We start from the raw sequence: 19,413 nt of genomic DNA on the forward strand, positions 1-19,413 counted from the left end.
AGCTATGGGTGTTACGTGTCCAATTTGACTGACTTTACCACTTCTTCTCACGCATCCTAAAACGTAGAAAGCCCTTTTCCCGTGTCCCTTCAATGCGACGCCTATCTATCTGCGACCACGTAGGCGTTTTTATGCGAACGCGCTCTAACTCGTCTCCTTTTCGAGCTCGAGTGTGCCGGGCGAGTATTAAAGTTCTGTTTTACGTGCCATCGCGGAGGCGGACGACGACGAATCTCGTTCTTCTTCGTGCTCCTCTCTTGGCAGGCAAGTTAATGGTCGAAGCTTCCGCAGACTTTCATAATTTCGAGGGAGACGAATCTCTTTTCCGGGAGACGTTTCGGAATCTCACTTTTCTTTCCGCTGGAGCTTCTCGAGAAGTTTGATTGCTACAACGCACCGCGTTGATGTGTCAGGAAGATGTCAGCGTTCGGCTTCTACGCGGGAAATGAATGATTTTGAATGATGAACGATATAAACGTTAAGAAGCGTTTCGTTATGCGAGCAGCTGCTCTTTTTCTCGCTCATAAGCGCATTTGCGCATGAGATGGCAGACAGCTCGCGTCACTGCGTAAATTTATCTAACGAATTCCGAATTATTAGCTGCAATAACGGAGCGCCAGCAATTTGTTAGAATACTATTAATCAAGTGGCATTAAATGAAGAGTGATACCGAAAATAGATTCATTTGTATGATTATGTCACGTTGTATCGAATATATAACTGAGTAGTAGTCATCGAATGGAAATATCCCATAATGAGAAAAATTGGAAAGTAAATCTTATGAATATCTCTACTCGCAAAAACTTAGAAAGGCATTATAATGATTATAATAATTGATTTGCATCGTAAAACTGTTACTTTCATTTTAATAATTATTTCAGCTGTTTCCGGGAATAAAATTATGCGTGCGAGAGCATATCGTATGAATAATTGTATGTTGTACGCGTCACACATTTCTTCGGTTGATTCGTGTATCCGGTGTAGATTATTTCTGCAGATTGGCATCTCACGCCTATTTGTGCGTTCTAGAGTAAAGACACACATTCCGCACTGGCACACACATCACTTGCCGCGCCGTATTGTAACAACGAGCAATTTCATTCGTTCAGTGAACGGGCGGGGTACCTTGCTATTCACCTTGAAACCGGTCCAACGGTGCTTCCCTTCGGCTCGGTTCCGATCGAATCGAATCTTCATGTCCGATCTCTCGTTCATCCAAACGAGTTTCATCGCGCGCGCGGCTACGAGAATGATTCGCAAGTACCCGTGTTTACTCGTGCAGTTATCTTCTAAATTGCGACGCGTTTTATGACTGCGTGTCGATGAGAGATCAATACGGAGGCGAAAAAAAAAAAAAAAAAAGAGAAAAAAGAAGATTATTGCTACGCGAACTCTCGCATTTCGAAGCGCTGTCGAAATAGAAGACGGTAATATCCATCTTTTATGTTCAGTAATTAGATGCGTACAAGAGAAAGAGAGAGAGAGAGAGAGAGAGAGAGAGAGAGAGGGGGGGAACGGCATTGTATCAAATATATTTGATCATCTCGTAAGGTATGCTAATAGCGATTCGTTATTCTAATTTCGACCGCCGTTGATGTGCAATTGCGTGCTGGTGACTTGTATGGCGCTCTTTTACGTAATTAATTACCGACGGATATTACTGATCGATAAAGAATAACTAATTATCTTTATCTACCATCGCACTCATCAACATGCTCCGCGAAATATTCTCATGAGTTTCACGTTGTCCTTGCGGTTACCAGAAATAGAATACAGAAAACAGATTTTATTCGTTTGGCTACCGTTTAGGAATCTGTCGTGTTGGTATTTCTCAAATTGTGCCACCCTTTGGCGCTTCTGATCGAAAATTCGAGCACGTGCTGTGGGAGTACAAAGAAGGAGGAAGAATCGGAGGGATCGAGAAAGAGATCGCTCGACAGTGATATGTAATGTATCTGGCATGACAAGGCGAGAGCAATTAGATGTCGCCGGATGCAGCTGCAGGCGATTGCGTCATCGGAGCTACTCTGTAACCTTGATCTCTCTCGCGGAGGGGTCTCTTCATCGCGGCTCCCTCCTCCTCCTCCTTCTCCTCCTCCTTCTCCTCCTCCTCCTCCTCCTCCTCCTCCTCCTCCTCATCTCTTTATATCGAGTATCTCGCGCTTCCACCTCCGCCTCTCTCGTTCCTTTTGAAACTTCTGTGCTGTCTTCTCTTCGGCCGCGCGATGACCGGCGTCGTCGCGTCGGACGCCGTTTGCATTCTGCACTTGCCTCGCGACAACTTTTGCGCCTTTTTACGATCCGCGAAAGACGTAACGACGTTTTACGATCACATACGTATGCGAGAGTGGCTGTGCGAAAGCGCGCGACGTTTCTTTCTAAAAATTTCCGCGACAAGTCTAATAAAAAGACACGATCCTATCCTATCCCGCCGGATTAAGATTTTATGGATGATGCGTATGCGGTGTTCTATAATATATCGAAGCAGAAGCGTTTATATATCAATTGGCTGGCTCGAGATTGGTCGGTTCGAAGGCGCGTCGTATTAAAAACGCGGTTTATCTTATGGTTAACGATCGAGTTCTCGAGCAGGTTTCAGCGCGTTACACGCGATCACCTTGTCCGCGGTTGACGAGAGAATAAATTAATAATTTAATAATCATTGAAAGAAGTGACAGGTTAACCTGTTGCACAAAGGTTGTCGATGGCCTTTAGAATAGCTTTTGCCGTCTGTTTTCTGGAGTCATCGCGATTCTCCATCCTCGCGGCGACGTTACAAAAACGCGTGACGAAGCGGACCCTTTTTTGTCATTATGGGTCGCGTCGTGATACTTGCGAAGAGAATCGTGGAACTTGTTGAACCGTGTGCCATAGTTTAAGCTCTTTATATTAGCATGCCGTTGAGAATAAATTAACAATTTAACAATCATTGATGGAGTTGACTTTAAAATAGCTTCCACTGTTCACTCTTTGGAATCCTTGCGAGTTTTAGCGTGGCAACATATTACAAAAACGCGTGACGAAACGAATCGTTTTTTGCTATTTTGATGAATTGTAATCCTTGCAAGGCTTGTTGAACCGTGCCATAATTTAAGCTCATTATCCTTGCATGCTGACGGCTTGAGAATATATTTTTGAATACTGTCAAAAGTTTATTTTGTGATTTAACGTTAACGTGCGTGTATATTATATATATTTGTTTATTTTTTTTTTAATACATTACGAAAAATTATGCGTGTGTAAAATTGTATAAAATAATGCTATAATGAGGTTTATGATATAAATTTATTTACACTTAATATCCCATATTGTAATAAATAGGAATAAATATTTGTTGAGAGATGAAATGTAGGAAAACCTAGTGGGAAGTTATTTTGTTAACTCAGTCAATTTAGGATCGGTTAAAATTAGGGTCAAAGTGGTCACGAACATGGATGCGGGCGCGTAAAATCTTTTAAGAGGGAAAAAGAAGTTCCCACGAATCGAGGCAAACGCTGCAGAGAAGCCGAGTCTTCGTGCGCAACGGAGCTTCGTCTTAAATTCAATTCACACATGGTTAAACAAGCGTCACGTTTCTCTTTTTCTTCACACAATCGTGCTGTCACCATCGTTGAGTCAAACGTGATGGCTCGTACCCTTTTACAGTTGTACGACACCACTTTTATTGCTCCTTTTCTAAGAATAACGAGCGAGAAGGGAATAACGATAGCAGAACATTATTAGTTTTTAGTGCTCTTAACAATGTAACATTTTATTCCGCTTATCCGAAATTCGCTAAACGCTATAAAATTTGTCTACATAATAAGTTCCAATGAACGCGACAAACGGACTAATAAAAAGAACGTCTGACACGCTAGTAAAATAATCGCGCTGTTATTTTTAACGATAACAGAACCGATCGATACTGCCAAAATAACTTTAACTGCAAAATTTACTTCTCGTCATATGTCAAACGAATTTCAGGCAGGTGTCAAAGATTGAATATCGACTTTTGTGACTCGGGTCACACGATCTATTGCCTTCGTACACGTTTTCGCATATATCGCACACCCTGTCCGGCCCGATTGGTTCAGCGGAAAGCCGATGCCGCCAGCTACTCTGAATAATTAAACTAGCTCCCTGATGCGTGATCTGATTGATTTCACGGAAATTCTCTACGCATTTTGCGACAAAAAAGATACTGCATGTTTAGTTCAATCTGTATCGCGGCGTTCGCGTGATATTCGCGATATCAAATTTAGTTTCTCCGTTTCTATTCTCACACGCGATTAATGAAACACAAAAACGACATGTCACAGAACGACTAATTAATTAATTAAGTTTATATACATTTTTTGAGCATTTCGTTAATCATAAAGAGTGTACATCCGTTTGAAAATATAATAAATTCCTAAATAAATTTTCGTATCAAAAGAATAATGATGAATTGTGGTTATGGTATCTCGTTGTGATTCGATCGAGAAAAGGTCAAGATTTCCAAAAAATTAACAAAATTACAATATGGGAGTGCCATATGTGCAGCGTATATAATAATGTATGGGGAATATTTATAAATTTATAGGGAAGTTTTACAAAAGAATATTACAGGAGTGTACAAAAGAATCTTTGTTATTCACTACATCATTATACGTCTTAACTACATCTAATACGTCTATACGACAAATCGTTCGAGAAAACACGCTAGCCGTCTGAGCATAACGCACGGTGATCGAATAAGTGTTTCATGCAAATAAAGACCACGCGGTAATGATATCATTCGACTGACTCAACAACGGCCACATTGACCAGGCTAACGCGTTTAACTACGAACAAATGGCAATCGATGCTATTAATCGGCCGATAATCAAATCACTCAATTGACTTGGTTTTCCTTTGAACGCCCGATCAACGCCGATTACAGGGTACTTCTTCCTTCCGCGTTTTGCGCTAGTTCGTGCAAAAGTTCACCGCAAGAGCGAGCAACCTTTGGCAAATAAAGTCGCAACCTTTGACAGATAAAGTATACAGTTTTATTTTAGACCACATAATTATATGTTAATTTCGCCCTCGTCGTCCCTTTAATTTCAGGATATAAATAATATCCATAAATTGAGATTAAAATAAAATTCATTAACAAAATGTTCTTCCTTTAAATCACAAGAAGTTCAGAAACTTATGAACCGTACTTTGGAAAGATCAATAATTCGTTTTTTTTTTTTTTTTTTTTTTTTTTTTTTTTTTTTTTTTTTTTAAAGAAATGATTAGATAGTTAAGATTGAAAACGCACTTAACAGATTCTATTTTTCAATAATATTTTTTTGTATTACATGTTCGAAATGAAGATCTGTACGCTATAATAGAATATATTTTCATAAATATTGCTTCTAGGAAAGGTTTAAAAAATTAATTTGAAATTTAAATGGATGTATTTTCGATCGTTTTCGATCATGTCCAAATTCACACTGTCATCAAGTCGCCGATAGATCACGTACAAAGAAGTCTATTGTACGACTTAGGTGCAATTGTAGCAAAAGATATTCCACGCGCGTTCTTCGCCTCTCTTTGTGACGAACGATCTGCAGGAAAAATCAATCATAGCCAGTTATGCATTACGTGTTCGCAATAATTACACCGTGCGATTCACGGACACGAATGGTTGTAATTGGAGCATTTGAGTCTTCTCTTTTCCTCTGCCTCTCTCGGCGGCGTCAAATCGGGTTCCTCCCACCCTCCCGCCTTTCCGCACGCTGCTCGTTGTCGTCTTCCTCTTCGTCTTCTTCCGCGGCAGTGGCATAGCATCGTGTCATTCTTTACCGCCAGGGGCGTCGGTGTTGCTGGTAGACTTGGAAGGAAGTAGAGGGGACCGTGTGCAGGGCCGTGTGTGTCCTCGGCGTGTGTGTTTCTCCACTCGGTGCCCCTCCGAGACTCTTCAGTTCTTTGCGGGCCTTCGTACAGATAGGTTTCATGGGATCGAGCTTTCGAGATTTCAAATATCGCCGGTCATCTCACGAGCGAGTTCGAGTTCCATCCGGATTTCCGCCAGAAAAGTGAAGAAGGGAAGAGAAGCATCGAAAAGTATTTTTCTAATTTTTAATAAAAAAGAAATTCGAAAGTTCGTCGATGATCTCGTCGATGACTTGGTGATTAAACGACAACGTGGCAGTGCTCGTCGAGAATTCACGTGATTAGCTGTCTCATTGAGCTCTTCCTCAGCGTGCTGCATTTGGTGCGAGGCAGTGCGGAGAGTTGCTTCTTCGTTCGATTCATTAAATTCGTCTTTTCGTACTGAACGTGAAAAGATAACGCGTTGACTGTTCAAACATTCTTGTCGTTTAGAATACAAGTGAGAGTTTGAATCTTCCCGCATCGATGTGACTGGACACATTTTTTGTGCATTCACGTGCTCCGAATCGCAATTTTACCATAAGGATCTGTGCTATCATCTGGATATTCATTTTAATTTTATTTCATTTTAATTGTAATTGATTCTGTAGATGTTACTTTTGTATGTTTTCCTTATATTTTCTCTCTTCCAATATTTACCTTGCAGTAATGTTGCAGATATGTTAATCTTCCGTTACAACTTTTTAAATTTAAATCCGTATTATTTAAGCATTTATTTAATTAAATTCAAAAAGTAGGCGCTCAAAAAATCTTGCTCGACCGTATAGGCCAGCGATTCTTTCTATTATCTGTATGACTATATCGGTCCAGTTATATGCGTATTTATTTATTTAAATATATTTTAAATTATTCAATACAAACAAAGATTATATTCTAAACTAAAATTTGTTTTCTCAAGGATATTACATATAAAGGTATGTATCACGCAAAACGACGTAGGATTAAAAGTGCAAATTCAAGTGTGTGATGCTTGTGATATAGGCAGGCACTTACCGACCGAAACACAAGAGGAAGAAAGAAGAGAAAGACGATATCTAATGAATATGGTAGAGATCCAGCAGCGAGGTATAGAGTTCCTACGTAGTGTTCAGAAAGTAGGAACTTCATACCGTGCTCTTGGACTTGCCGAAAGATCTTCGACCGATACTCTACGTATTCCACGCTAAAAAGAGTTCGAGATGCACGCAATCGCGATGACAAGGAGCGAAACTGATGGTGAGAGAAATGTGATTAGCGTAAAACATAGATCTGCAAAAAAAAAATCTGCATTTCGATTCGACGGATGGATGCGAAATGCAAACTACATAAATCACGAGATATAATTAAGTTGTAAGACGCAAAGAGAAGTTTTGTATAAGCGTTAGATAACCCGAAGATATCACATGCAGACTAGAAGAGAGTGCAACAACAGATACGTACAATCACTTCGCGGTATTTTATCACGAATGTCCGAGAACTATTTGTATGATAATTATTCAAGGATATGCTTGTACATATAAATATATAAAATTTTTAATATTATTGCGTGTAAATATTAAATTAAATAAATCCCACGTTCCTCAATCATTTTTTTTTTAATATCTGTCACAAAATAATTAAGATTATATGTTTCTTCATAGTATTAAGATCTATACATTTACATTTAAAAAGTTGAACAATAACATATATTTGTATTTTAGATTTAGTGCAAAATGTGACTGTGTAATTTTCAGCATATTAATACAATAATATTATATATATATATATATATATATATATATATATATATATATATATAAAATCTTCATTTTCAACAAATAATTTAAAATGTTTTCTAGTGATTTCTAATATTATGTGTAAAATATGAATATCGTGTCAATAAATTGTTTTTAAACTGTTTTGGAACAATTTTATTTTTTCGGATAACTCTGCATATATTCATATACATACAATTAACATTTAAACATGTAAACGATTGCTATATTCGCTATATTTATAGAAATGTAGATTTTTTAAACGATTAACAATTCAAATCTATTTGTGCAATTAACCTTAGCACAAAATTCGCGCAATTGTCATGTGTATGAACAATATCTATATATAATTTGTGTTAATATATTTTGTCTTAAAATATAAGTCATGATCTTGAAAAAATATAAAGGCAATTGTATAAGTAGTACTGTACAAATAGATGGTCACTTCAATATCATTGCTTTTATTCCTATTCGAATACCTAAGCGTATAATTCATCAAGAAGACTGCATTCTGCAGTAAACTGTTCCGTTGTGATTAATAATTAGCGATTAATTATCGATTCGTCGCGACACGCCGGACAATCAGTTTGCGAGGCTCGTGACCCCACGACGTGATTTCTGTTTACGCAGCGTAAAATCGACGACTCGAACGAGTCGTCGCGCAACATTAGTGTCCGTTCCAATAAATTGAGTTTTTTTTTTACATTTCAATTAAGGCAGTCAATTCATCTTGCGTCCTTTTATTCAGTTATTTTTTGTAAAGAAAGAAATTGATAATTTTTTTTCTTTATTTTTTTTTTGTTTAATGCCTGCGAGCAAAATTCTGATATAATTTGAGAAAGTGATTGTCTCAAAATAGATTTATCTGCGAGATTATAAGAAACACCTGGTTAAAAACAGTTACGTATTTGCATGAGAATTAGCAGAATAAAGCCGTTGTAATTTTGGCGTTTATTAACTTCAACGTGCAATTACGCATATGAGCTTTATGCGACACGTAAAAATATTCTGCAAATGTTCTAACATTGGACTGATCGGATATAATTCACGAGATAGACGAGAATAGATTTACCTCCAATCGACTCCGTCTTATGTATTCGTTGCAGAAAAATGTTTTTGAATTGTGCCATACTGAGTTTTTCTCACCCGTATAAATATACATTGTAGATACTGAGAAATTACTTCTCTCTTCATGCTGGGTATATCTCGTATACACATAATAATTACGACAGCATTATGAAGTTATTGGCGATTGCATATAGTAATTGCATATATAGTAAAAAAAAACATGTAATTTGTAATATATATATATATATATGTGTGTGTATGTATATACTGTGTATGCAATTTCATGTTTATAATTATAGATCGACGTAAAACTATTTAAAAATTAAGCTAGATATCTAAATTATATTATTACATTAGATTTTGCCATCGATAATCTCAGCAGTTTATAAATAAATATGAATTTGATATATATGTTATAAGTTTTAGAAAACAGTTAATTAAATTAAATGCATGAGGAGGAAAAATTACACCCAAAAAAATTCTGCTCGTTATTCTAAAACAATTAAAAAAATCTTTTGAGTGATACTCGAGCTTTTTCCATAACTGTTAAATCGATGTACTAAACTATTATTAAAAAAAAAGATATCGATCTTTTTTTCAATAATTTAATTCTTGAAATGAGGTTTGTTCATTTAAAAAAAATAAGGAATAATTAGATTACTGTACTATATTATAACAATTGACAATAACAACTAAGTTTTAGCCTATGATAATTTATGAGTCAATTTATATATTTTTTCAATAGCCATGACACTTTCACTTTTGATCTTTGCGATCTTGACTTTTGCATTTTTTATTTATCTTTTTTTATATTTATATAATTTTATGATTGATTAATCTATGTATGTTATTTTTGTTATATTTATTTAATGTTATTATCTGACAAAGCTAATTTCCATTTCTACCAATGCAGATTAACTTTAATCTCGGTTTAATTTATTTTCTATTTTTCTTTAGTTCTTCTAAAAATAGGAAAAAGATAAAGAATAAATTAAATTGAGATTAAAATTAATCTGCATTGGAAATGGATATAAATAAAGTAGAAACTTGTTTTATTAAATATTTTTAATCATTCGTAAAAATTAACATATTATTGTACAATTAATATCTCGAATTTTCATTTTTCATTCTTCAAAGATTTCTTTTCAGAAAAAATTACTTTTTAATTTTTAAAAAATTACTTTTTAAAAATTAATTTTTAATTATGCAAATTAATCAACATCAATATAGAGTTAATATATAGTTAAATATATGTGCAAATTTAAAATAATTAAAATAGTAAATAAACAATATAACGTTAAAATAATTATATTTTATCAAATATTTCTAAAATGGAGTCTTTCTATTAAATATTTTTTTATCAAATATTTTTAACGGAATATTTTCTTATTATTTGAAAATATATTCTTTAAGACATTCAAACTTAGATGTAATATGCAATCTTTCTTCATATAAAAATTAAATAAGCACTAATAGATAATATAAGCTTACCAAGTAATACAATTTTTTTTAATATTTCTGTAAGTTATCTCCAGAGCCAAGAAAGTTTACATAATCGCAGAAATTGTAGAAAAGTATTTATAGAAAGTATTTTAAAACATAAAGATATCACAAATAAAATCGTTCACAGATACACTTTGTCTGTATAAAACAAATTCGAGATTGAAATTCAACTTGAAATCAACTGAAATGTTTTATCAGCAACTTTTTACTTTTAACTCTATACATTGGAAAGATTTAATCTTGATATTATAAATCTGTGTAAGGTATTATTATTTAATTAAAAAACTTACTGTAGTTTTTTATGCGTATAATTTCCATGCCAAAATGATATTACACTAACGAAGCTTTTGATGTAAATAATCTCGAACCATTATTGGAGGTAAATAGGTACACCGGACCGTGCGGTCAACAGTTCTATAATTAAAGCATACTGTTGACAGCACGTACACATTGAAACTGTAATATGCACATTCCATAGTCCTGTACTATCATTATCCATTATTAACACCTAACCGTCTGCAGTGTATATACCTGGACCATTTAAGAGATTGAGAAAAGCTAACATTGTTACATTTATCGTTTCAATTGCCATATTTCATTTTATAATGAAATGTACGCGTCATTATATGTTACCATGCAATAATACATACGCGATTTTGTATAAAAGAAAAAAATGTTTCATAGTTTTATTTAAATTTTTTGACAAAATAAACGCGACAAAATAAAAAAAAGTTAAATGTTACAAATGTTACTTTATGCTACTATTATATTTTTATTTTTTACAATTTTGTAAATAATACTTAAAATATATATTATATTTTAATATTTTAATATTGGTAGAGTTGGTATTTCATTTTTCATGATATATTTATTGAAATTTTGATATTTTTTCGTATATCAGTTTATTTTTGTTAACCTAGTGTATTTGACTTTTACTGCATTTGTTTTAATAATTATTCTTTAAGAGATTGTAATTAATAAAATTGTACTACTTCCACTAAGGAATATCAAAGAACAACGGATTATTTTGTACTGTCATGGCAAAAAGACAATTCCATCGATTAGTCTTCCGCAAGGTTCGAGATTGTCTCGTCCGCCTCATATATCTTCTTCGGGGGTTGTTCCACAGGGGTCGTCGCCGACAGGTTCGACCCGATATTGGTCCCGATCAATGTTTGCATGTGGTGACAGGATTATGTTTGAGTCACCGAATCAGTGCCACGGCCATTTGTCACCTCGAGATTAAATAGAGAACCAACTGCCTTCGAAGAACGGGTAGGGAACGGGACACAAGGGTGACTATTAGGCAGTCTTCTCTCAAACCCACCACGGAGGACGCCTTTACATCCCTTACGAAGATAAGACGGTTTATGACACAGGCTACCACTTTGTCATCATATTAGCATTACATCGCGAATATTTTCAACGGTCAAACTAATAATAAGAATATTTATTATATTATTATGATTTGGATAATCTTTCGGATTATATAATTATAGTATAATTATTATAGCATTAATATCTATAACAATTGCGGTTATATTTAATAAATAAATAATAACAAATATTTATATTGAAAATACTGTATCAAAATGTGCAAAAAGATTTTCATGAAATATGTTAAAAGCAATATTTTTTGAAGATGTAGATAATAAAAGTTAAAGCAAGTAAAATTGAAGATATTTTAATATTCAAATCACATTAAAAGTTTTAAAAATTTAAATAATAAAATATAATATAAATAAATGATAAATAATAAAATAAAATATTAAAAAATTGAACAAAAATTGAATAAGATAATGTAATGTGTAATGAACGTTTAACATTTAAAAAAACATCCTATATAATTATAAAATAAAAACAAAATATATTAATAATGAAAGAGAAGATCGAAGAAAGAAAGATTGCATTAGAAAAGTCTTAAAAAATTGTGGAATGAATATTTTTAGCTTTACATGTACGAAATGATCGCCAGTAGGCTTGAGATAACCGGTACACTCGAAAGGCCTTAGCTTATCTTAGAGATATGATAAAGGGCCAACCACACCGGTTCAGCCTCGTTTCGTTCTCGTTCTTGTTTTCGTCTTTTTGATATTTTTTAGTCAGAACAACATCTCGCGATATATTGCCTCGTGTCGAAACTGTGCCTGATCTCTCGAACATGCGGTATCCTTTATCATGTAAAAAACCGAGATAGCATTTATCTGAATAATGTTGGCTTTTGAAAGCAAGTGCTACGTGAATACATTGCGCAACTATTGCATGAGAATTATCACGAAGCTGAAAGACATGCATGTTTGTGTATTTTTTATTTAATCAATTTATGCATTAACTATTGCGTGATTTGCTAAACGAATTTGAACTTAATTATCAATGCATCGATCAGTACATTATTTTGATAAAGTCAAATAATAATAATAAAATGACTTTTTAATTAAATATATAAAGTTATGTATTATTTGTTTGATGATTATACATAAGATTTAATATAATGTTTACAATAATTATGCTTAATAAAATTATTTTTATTCTTTCTTTTCTTATTATTTATCATTCTAAACATTAAATAATTATTCTTTACTATTTTTCTCTATATATATTTGCATTGATAACAAATGGTCATCTTTTTTTAAAAAAAAGTAATATAAAAATATCATTAAGCTTGGATATTACATTGATAATTGGTTCTATCAATTCTTTGTCGCAAAATTTTTGGTGATGCTCCTATTTTCGCCATTTTTTCAGACAAACATCTAAAACACATCGATATTTAGAAAGATGCAAAACGCAGCATCTGTCCGTTTTTCCACGCGGTGTGTATGCACGTACGTGGACGGCCCTGACAAAAATCACGCACATGAAAAGGTGGGGTGCATAAATTATGGCGCCCGCCATGTTTGTCCCGTGGCGTGGCGATTGGACGAGCGAAAAAACAGGAATCCATCCCCCCGTTTAAGTGCTCCCACACGCGCTTGCTTTTCACCCCAACGGCGAAACAGCCCGTGCCGAAATACGCCATTTCTCTTGCACGATTTGGGAATCTAACGCTGAAAGTTTTAGGGTATGAAACTTCTTTGCGAGATTTGTGTTGCTTATAGCTGATATATACATACACACATACGCGCTCGTGTGCGCACTCACACTCATAATCCTTCTTCTTACTATGCGGATATTATTTATTGAAAAATATGAGAGATGTACAATCGTTTGAAATTAATTGTGTCCATTTATCATTGGTTGTAGATCTCTTTCCAACTTAGAATTAGAATTTATATATAAAAGCTATAAAGTTTATTGTTCAGATATTTATAAATTGATTATGAATATTTATATAGCATATATAAAATATTTATAAAAAATATATGCAATTTGTATTTGTATGTCGATATATTTTGTTTAAATTATATTAATTAAATTATATTAATTTGCATATGATATTTTCTTAATCGTTGTTAAGTTGAAAGTTTACTTATAGTATTATTTGAGAGCAAATTAATATCTAATAGCAGCAAAAATCTGTTGTCTATATAGAAATGATTTTTTACTTTGCTTACAGCTTACGTTTTCTTTTCAGACGTAAATATATAAAAGTTTAACCAATGACACGGGTAATGACGAAAGATTGCATAAGATTTGATTCACAGACGTAAGAGTTAAAAATTAATGGATTCCACGTAGTAGTATTGAAATATAGTGTTTGACTATCGCTTCTGCAGAAGCTTACACCTGGCGCTGTTGTGCATTCAGCGCAAATTGCATTTCATTGTACTGTACAAAGGCAGTACGTTACTTACAACTTCGGTCATCGAACTCTACTAAAACGTATGACGCAAATTTTCGTGCGTAAAGTATTCGGAAATCGATGCGAGAAATAACATATTGAATTTGTCATCAAATATATATATATATATATATATATATATATACATATATACTTGTGCGTACAAATATTTATTATAATTAATGTAAGAAAAAACTGACTAGAAATCTGATTTTGGAGTCCAATAATTATTAAATAGGTACGAAAAACTGATGAAAATAATAAAATCTTAATTAATATATTATTATCTGATTATTATGTAAATTAATATTAAATTTACATTTGTATATTAATAAAATAATAGGTTCATGCGCACACAAACAACGCACTACTTTGTTTTTATCATGTGATATCAAATAATACCTCTCATTTGCACACGGTTAAATTTAATCCGAAAATAATAATATCATATTATTGGTTATCACATATTTAATTTTACCGGGAAAAAATGTAGAATATAAACAAATATTTGTAATGATTACAAAATAAAAATGTCAGTTTAAAATTGATAAACGTAGGGTATTATTAGAAAGTCGCATTTATTATTAAGTCTAATATCATAACCAACTTACTGATTGTCTGGTACTGATTTAAAGAGTAAAGTAAGACATTAATACACACATCTGCATCTATATCTAGGAATCTGCGTGAAAATAAATATGTGCTTCTCTTTTTCGAAGTGAATGCGCGATGCGCATTTGCATGAAGGTACTACAGGCCGACGTTATTGCGTCAAAGTGTCCATGCACGTTATAAGCCACTCCCCTCGCAGGAAGTCGGTGACTGCGGTCGCGTCGCGCTAATGGAAATCGTAAACATTAATTAGCGGAGCACCCGTGGTCCACGCAACGAGAGAGATGGGATTCGATTCTAGCACAGCAACATTCGACAGCTGAAAAGCCTCTCTTGTCTCCCGCGTGCGTGCATATTCCCTCCCCTGCCCCTCCTCCCCCGCCCCCCCTCCTGCCCCCTCCCCCCTTCCAATCCTCATATCTTTCGCAATGCCGGGCTGCGCGAGTGCATCCCGGAATCGTCGATTATGAATCAGCGATCAAGTTCCATCGAGCGTTGTTTCGCGTATGGTGCACTGATGGATGATTCGGTAGGCTTGGATCAACAAGGCCACTACATCGAATAGAGCCTGGCCGCGTGTATAACAAATCACGATATGTATTCTATCCCATTGACAGCGTAAGCGTGATTTCGGTTGATTAATCTCACAATTTCATCAACGTAATTACGAATATATATATATATATATATATATATATATATATATATATATATATAATTACGAATTATCAACGAAGCATCAAACGTTGTCAAATATAGCCAACCATTGTTGTTATTAACGTCCTTTGTTAACTTGGATCAATGCACTTGGATGCTTATTTTAATTTTACTCGAAATGTGTATTTTCTCTCTCTCTCTCTCTCTCTCTCTCTCTCTCTCTCTCTACCTTCCCTTGTCTATAAAAATGTAAAAATATCTCATTTTCTATAATACGGAGTTATATTCTCCAACAGTGAGTTAGATCGATGCAACGAAAAAGCAACGCCGGCTTTGTTTAACTGCTCGTTTCGACATGTTTCCGGTAACATCCTGCTATCTACCATGCGTGTTTGTCAGCTTGTCAGGTTTGACCATTCGCTTACATTGTCAGCACCTTTTTTATGCGATTGTCTGCGCCGTTATTCGATAAACCTATCGTCGTTTACGCCCTCCAACCAACTGTTTCCCGCTCAGATCCGATATGAGGCTTAACCGCGAAACTGATAAATCCCGGAGAAAAAGGCAACTACAAAAATTGAACTAAAAATGCAATTAAGCAACGATCGTATTATATAATAATTTATAAAAATATTCAAGAACATTCTTTTTAACTAAAAAAAAAGATACATAAGCTAAATTTTTAATTCTTCTAACTACACAGACAATAAAATATTTTCGACACTAACGATATAACAAAAACATGATTTTAAATGAATTAAAATTTAACGATAGTTTCGTTCACGTTTTCAGATTTTCTTGATTGACATATAAATATCAAAGGTTTAAATTACAAATATCCAAGTTACTGAAGAATTTTAAGATACCTGATTGTTCTTGGGCTTTTCCAAAATATTTAGATTTCTAATTTTCTAGATCCGCAATGTCTATTATGTGATTCTGTTCAAGTCTCCGTTCGTTCATTCCTTTGCTAATTATTTTTATTTTCTTTCTTTATGTCTCTTGATGTATTCGATACGTACCACGTTTACGCGATACGCGCTACAGGTGCGGATGGCGGCGTAGTTATCGAGAGGAGATCGAGAGGATCGAAAGCGAGCGGAACAAGGTCCCCTCGATTCAGCGATCCATGAAGCCTCCGGACGCGAGAGGCGTTGTAAATCTCTGTCATGCTCCATAAATCCCACCCTCGATATTGCTCTACCCGAGATTATATACAAGTATACAAGTATACGTGTATATAGATTCTTTTCCGGCGTTACCATTATACCTCTTAGACGTGGATTTCAAAAAAAGGGGAAACATCAGCCAAGAAAGAGGAAAGATAAGGAAGTCCGTACGAACATGCTCGGTATTTTCGATCTTCTGGCAAACATGCTTCATAAATTCGCTCGTAGCGTAGAGTTTTTATCGCAATGAATCTACAAGATCTACGGTGAAGATCGACATAAATTTTACTGATTACGCGGATGTGCGGTGTACAGTTTAAAAGTAAGACTATTCGCAATAAAAATTAAAAAATAAGAGATGGGATATTATATGTATAAATTTTCTAAAAATATATAATTACTTTTAAAAATTCAATTCGATACAATGACATCAAAATGGAATAAAATTGTAAAAATTGTGATGTATACGACGTTAATTATTTAAAAAATTGAATTACGTATAATACTTTTCATTGACAGCAAAATAAAATTAGATGTTCTATTTTATTATGGTAAAAAAATGAGAACTAAAAAAATTAAATAAAAAATTCTAAAAGAGACTTGTAATCAAAATAACTTTAGCGATTTTATGTATTCATGAATGATGCGCGTGTATGTGTATACCATCCATACACATGCATGATAAAAAATATATCAATAAAAAATATGTATATTAACAAAATACATGTATACACGTATATATGTAAATATATGTATATATGTATATTGCGCGTGTGCGTATGCTCTTAATAACAAAAATGTCAAAGTTATTTGTAACTATTTGTATGATAGATTCTTAGATATCACGGAATATATTATGGAAAACGAAGAACGGCAACTTCCAGTGAGTTCCGAAGGATAAGGATAAACTTATAGAAGTTACGACAAGTTAGACATCCGAGTCCAAGCTGAGAGACCGTATCTTTCTTGTGGTTTAACGCGTCTGTTCATAAATTCCTGAAATTGCCATGATAGAGACCCGGTTTTTGACCGCGTGCAAGAACTAATTATCTTATAATTATCGGATGTCGATGCATAAGTACTCGTTTATTTAGCAGCATGATTATTTATATGGAGATATAGAGATACAGCATATTAAGAACAGCTTGAAACAGTATATTAAGCTAAATATTTACAAAGTTTAGAAAAAATATTTAAATATTAATAATCACTTCTTCATTTTTTTCTATAACTAAACGTTAAATGTGTAAATGTTTCAGAACGCAACATTTTTCAAACATAACATTATTAATGGATTCTTCTGTGTTATTTCTTAATACGTTTTATGTCCGAATTTATTTTTCTTTTCGTTTATTTATTTAAATTTATTTAAAAGTTGCTTGGAAAATAGAAAAATGCAAAGAGATGATTATTCGTAAATAAAGTTCTTTTTTATTGCAAGGTTTTTGTCTTTAATATTTAGAATTTGAATAAAGGCCAATTATATAAACAAAAGCAGAAAGAATTGATCACATTAATCATTTTTTGTTATGAATTTCTATGGTACTCTGGACAGTGACTTATGATATTAGAGAATTTTCATATTTCATTACATAAATACATATAGTACAAGTTTATCATTTATTCAATATCTAAAGTTACTGTCTCTTAATTTTTGGAACAATGTTTTAGATTAATACAAAATATTTACACTTTTTTTATAAACAATTTGTATATAACTTGCATTATACGATATAAGAAATACTAAGATTATAATTTAATATTTGAGAAGAATTAAAGTCTAAACGAAAATAAAATTTTACAATTTTTTTGGCTTCCATAACGTTTACAAATAATGGGGGAAATGGTACCGTTCATAGGTAATGGAAAAAATTGTGCGCACCGACAGGGCATGCGATTGTAGTTAATGGGAATATCCCGGGGCACTTCGATTTCCAGTATTAATTGGGAAAGCTATACCCTGCATTTCCACGTATTATCCAGTAGAAAAACGCACAGCTCCCTCTTGGAATTTTTTTCTCGCCATTAGCCTGAAGCTAATTACACCTTTAGTCGACGAACAAAATTGCGTTTCGTATAAATTAAAATGGCTGCGCGTGGTCACGACGGCAAGATATTTTTCGAGCGTAATAAAGAGAAATAATAAAACGCTGATCTGGTTCAATGAATGCGTAAAAATAATACTCGTTAATACACCAATGTATTTGTTTCATTAATATAAATGGAACGAAAAACCGGTGCTTGCCTTCCGTTCGTATAACAAAATAAATTTTGGAAAATATACGCAATGATAACTTTGTCGTTTTAATAAATAAATGGTGCACAAATCACATTCTAAATTAACAGACATGTTGAAATGACAATAGTAAATCTGTGTACGTATGCATCAACTGGATTCTTTGTTTTATCAGCAAAATTAATGACTGTTCGGAAAATGCTAACTTATCATCATTGAAAATCCGTAAGCAAATTTTCAATCATTCATTTAATAAAAATCTAATGATTTAGCTACGAGTACATTCTGTAACAATAGTAATGGTTTTTATCAAACTTAAAATGAGCGTTTTCTAAAAGTTACAATAAAATAGAGTTAATAATTTTTTAAATAAGTTATAAAGACATTTTTCGATCAGGAAAGATCTTTAGCGCCTAATAATTTTCTTATTATAAATTCAAGAACATTTAATTTCGTCATAAATTATATTATTATATTAACATTACCATTACTTTTAATAATTCTTTAATCAATCATATAAAATAATTAAGATAAATGGAGAATATGGGAGACCGTGTATAGGTTATATTTCTGTATAGTCAGTGTATAGGTTATATTTCTATTTTTTTAAACAATAAGTAGATATATGTTTTCTTTCGTACTTTTTCGTTAAACATAATTAAACACGAATTCAAATTATATCATGTTGTTTTAATTTGTGGACATCGAGAATAAAAATCAACGTTAAAAATTAAAAATAGACAGAACCTGCCTGTTGCAGATCCTATTAAA

At 33.4% G+C, this 19,413-nt stretch overlaps 1 protein-coding gene across 1 annotated transcript in view; it reads right to left on the reverse strand.

Annotated features, from left to right (window-relative positions):
- The window catches only part of MESR6 (misexpression suppressor of ras 6), a 254,116-nt gene that overhangs the window by 176,444 nt on the left and 58,259 nt on the right, over positions 1 to 19,413 (reverse strand). The window lies entirely within an intron of this gene.

The sequence above is a fragment of the Pogonomyrmex barbatus genome, unplaced genomic scaffold (genome assembly GCF_055798465.1).
Source record: "Pogonomyrmex barbatus isolate J1 unplaced genomic scaffold, ASM5579846v1 scaffold8, whole genome shotgun sequence".
Taxonomy (NCBI): domain Eukaryota; kingdom Metazoa; phylum Arthropoda; class Insecta; order Hymenoptera; family Formicidae; genus Pogonomyrmex; species Pogonomyrmex barbatus.